We start from the raw sequence: 3,914 nt of genomic DNA on the forward strand, positions 1-3,914 counted from the left end.
ATCCACTCCCCTCGGCCTCCCAAAGTGCTGGGATTACAGGCTGAGCCACCGAGCCCAGCTAAGGGTACATTTTTAATGCTAACATGCCTAAAATCTCAAATAAATAATCTAATAAAAATTATGTACAAAAAGCACACATGGGATTACAACCAAGGATCCTAAATAATATTAATTTTGCCTTTACTAGCAGATATCATTTGATTCCCTAAGACAGTTTCCTTGCATAGTAACAATCTACTATAATTTAGATTTATCAGTCAACACTTTATAAGCTGAGAGGCAATTAGTGTATACAGAAAGTTATGCTACGGATGTATGTGGCTTACAACAAAGAATTAACCCTCTGATAGTCAAAAAACCTGAAAGCAAGATGCTTCTAAAGGTCAATGCGAAAAACTATCAGTTCTTTCTCTCTCTCTCTTTTAAGCTGGAGTCTCATTTTTTTTTTTTTTTTTTTTGAGTTGGAGTCTCACTCTGTCGCCCAGACTGGAGTGCAGTGGCCGCTCCTGGCCACCGCAGCCTCGACCTGCTGGGCTCTGGCGATTCTTCCGCCTCAGCCTTCCAAGTAGCCGGAATTACAGGCGCGTGCTAGCACGCCCAGCTAATTTTTTGATTTATTGTAGAGATGAGGTCTCGCTGCCCAGGTGGGTCTCGAACCCGCGGGTTCAGGCAATCCACTCACCTCAGCCTCCCAAAGGCGCGGGATTACAGGCTGAGCCACCAAGCCCGGCTGGTTGGAGTCTCATTTTGTCACCCAGTCTGGAGTGCAGTGGCACACTCACAGCCACCCCAGCATCGACCTGCTGGGATCCGGCGATCCTTCTGTCTCAGTCTTTCAAATAGCCGGAACTACAGGCACACACTACCACGCCCAGCTAATTTTTTATTTGTTGTAGAGATGAAGTCTCACCAAATTGTCTGGGCTAGAGTCAAACCTGTGGGCTCAGGCAATCCACTCACCTCGGCCTCCCAAAGTGCTGGGATTACAGGCTGTGTCACCAAGCCTGGTCAATTCTCTTTTAAGGAGAAGGTTTAGAAGAGACTCATATTCTCCTGGAAAAAAATCTAGAGTACTCTAGCTATTATTTATTAACCAAATAAAAATCAATAGGCAGGAAAAGAAATTAATAAGATTCATTATGGGCACAGCTGACCCAACTGGTAGCTATAATCTGATAAATAACTTTGTTTACTAAGGGCCATCATTAACTAGCCATAGCCACCCCCACCAGTATTTACGTGCTGTGCAAGACTGCAACGGAGGTCAGAACAGCTTTCTTTCATGCTGCCTCACTCCATACTGCCACAGGGCACTGAAAAAAGGCCGGCTAGGGAAGCTAATGACATACTCCCCCCCTTTTGCCACTGCCTTCTGCCAGGATCATTAGCAATTCTGAACTGATTAATTGCTGAAATTCCAGCCTTGAAACAGTGTTCGGTTAGAAGATCAACTGCTGAAAAGATCATCTTAATATGGGCTTCAGAATTAATCATGTGTAATACAGTCAGTAGCTTTCATCATAAATTTACCACACTTCAGCAAGTTTGAATAGAGCTCGAAGTTTTCTTCTTTGCTTGCTTAAAGACAACATGTACCTAAACCACTTGTAGTCTAATCTGCAGCTCAGAATTGCCCATGGCTAGAAAGATTGGAACACTTTAGCTATGTCTGAAAAGCTGAACTTGCAAAACAAAGAGATAAAGAATGCTACTTTTCAATAAATAAATGGGAATTCTAGATGTGTAGACAAGTGATCAAGAGCCATTTAAAGACACAGGTAAGAATCTTCAGAGGAGAGCCAGACAAGTGGCTCACACCTGTAATCCCAGCACTTTGGGAGGCCAAGGCGGGAGGATTGCTTCAGTATAGGAGTTTGAGCCCAGTATAAGCAACATAGTGAGACCTCATCTCTGATTAAAAAAAAAAAAAAGTTGGGCTTGGTGTCTCAGCCTGTAATCCTGCGCCTTTGGGAGGCTGAGGTGAGTGGATTGCCTGAGCCCGTGGGTTCGAGACCCGCCTGGGCAAATTGGTGAGACCTCATCTCTATAATAAATCAAACTATTAGCCAGGCGTGGTAGTACGCGCCTGTAGTTCCAGCTACTTGGAAGGCTGAGGCGGAAGGATCGCCAGAACCCAGCAGGTCGAGGCTGCGGTGGCCGGGAGCGGCCACTGCACTCCAATCTGGCGACAGAGTGAGACTCCAACTCAAAAAAAACCAAAACAAAAAACAAAGAAGCTGGCCTCCGTGGCTCAGCCTGTAATCCCATGCCTTGGGAGGCTGAGGTGAGTGGATTGCCTGAGCCCGCGGGTTCGAGACCCGCCTGGGCAATTTGTGAGACCTCATCTCTACAATAAATAAAAAAGTGAGCCGGGTGTGGTAGCGCGCGCCTGTAATTCCAGCTACTTGGAAGGCTGAGGTGAAAGGATCACTGAAGCCCCAGGAGGTCGAGGCCACCGGGAACGGCCACTGCACTCCAGACTGGGCGACAGAGTGAGACTACAAGTCAAAAAACAAAACAAAACAAAAACAAACAAACTTTGGAGCAAATTGCTGGTCCTGGCAAGGGGCCATAAAAAAAGAACATTAAGCCGGGCTCGGTGGCTCAGCCTGTAATCCCGCGCCTTTGGGAGGCTGAGGTGAGTGGATTACCTGAGCCCGCAGGTTCGAGACCCGCCTGGGCAGCGAGACCTCATCTCTACAATAAATCAAAAAATCAGCTGGGCATGGTAGCGCATGCCTGTAATTCCGGCTACTCAGAAGGCTGAGGCGGAAGGATTGCCGGAGCCCAGCAGGCCGAGGTTGCGGTGGCCGGGAGCGGCCACTGCACTCCAGTCTGGGCGACAGAGTGAGACTCCAACTCAAAAAAAATAAAAAAATAAAAAAAAAGAACATTAATATCGTTATTGTATATTTTTTATTTGTTGGCTCTAACAGGGCAGCCAGTTTACTTTGCCGTATTGGTAGGGACACAACTGGTCACAAAGGATGTTATGGAGAGTTGCTTCCTATGAAGAGGTTAGAATGAGAAATCCTAGGAAGGATACATTAACAAAGATTTTTTTTTTTTGAGTTGGAGTCTCACTCTGTCACCCAGGCTGGAGGGTAGTGGCACGTTCCCAGCCACCGCAGCCTCAACCTGTTGGACTCTGGTGATCCTTCCGCCTCAGCCTTCCAAGTAGCTGGAATTACAGGTGAGTGCTACCACGCCCGGCTAATTTTTATTTATTGTAGAGATGAGGTCTCGCCAAGTTGCCCAGGCGGGTCTCAAATCCTCGGGCTCAGGCAATCCACTCACCTCAGCCTCCTAAAGGCAGGGGATTACAGGCTGAGCCACCGAGCCCGGATAACAAAGATATTTAAGAACGACTTGGTTATTTCTTAGTGTACAATAAATGGCACTCACTACCCAATCTATTTGATAGTCTGGTGGGTTGAAACTTTCATAGTTATTTTTGCTATGAAGTGATACCAATGACAATTAACTACTGGGGAGGTAAATCGAATTCTACAAACAGCCCAGGTAGCAACAAGGTTTAAGTGGGCTTAATATTTTAATGGGTATTTTTCTATAATGTAAAACAATTCTCATTTTAGCATGGGGTCCAAGGAGATGCAAGATCTTAATAGCAAAGGGTGCTGTAGGGCAGAAATGATAGGGCAGACTATCAAATAACTGCCCTATTTATTTTTTTTTTTTTTTGAGTTGAAGTCTCACTCTGTCTCCCAGGCTGGAGTGCAGTGGCACACTCATGGCCACTACAGCCTCAACTTGCTGGGCTCAGGTGATCCTTCCGCCTCAGCCTTTCAAGTAGCTGTAACCATAGGCAAGTGCCACCATGCCTGGCTGTGTTTTTTTTTTTTTTTTTTTTGAATTAAAGTCTCACTCTGTTGCCCAGACTGGAGTGCAGTGGC

The 3,914-nt window shown here is 46.1% G+C and overlaps 1 protein-coding gene across 1 annotated transcript in view; it reads right to left on the minus strand.

Moving 5' to 3' along the window:
* BRCA1 (BRCA1, DNA repair associated) overlaps positions 1 to 3,914 on the minus strand; it is a gene marked incomplete at its 3' end in the record, with an annotated part of 61,696 nt that overhangs the window by 417 nt on the left and 57,365 nt on the right. The window lies entirely within an intron of this gene.

The sequence above is a fragment of the Carlito syrichta genome, unplaced genomic scaffold (genome assembly GCF_000164805.1).
Source record: "Carlito syrichta isolate Samal-C Ts95f unplaced genomic scaffold, Tarsius_syrichta-2.0.1 Scaffold308383, whole genome shotgun sequence".
Lineage (NCBI taxonomy): Eukaryota > Metazoa > Chordata > Mammalia > Primates > Tarsiidae > Carlito > Carlito syrichta.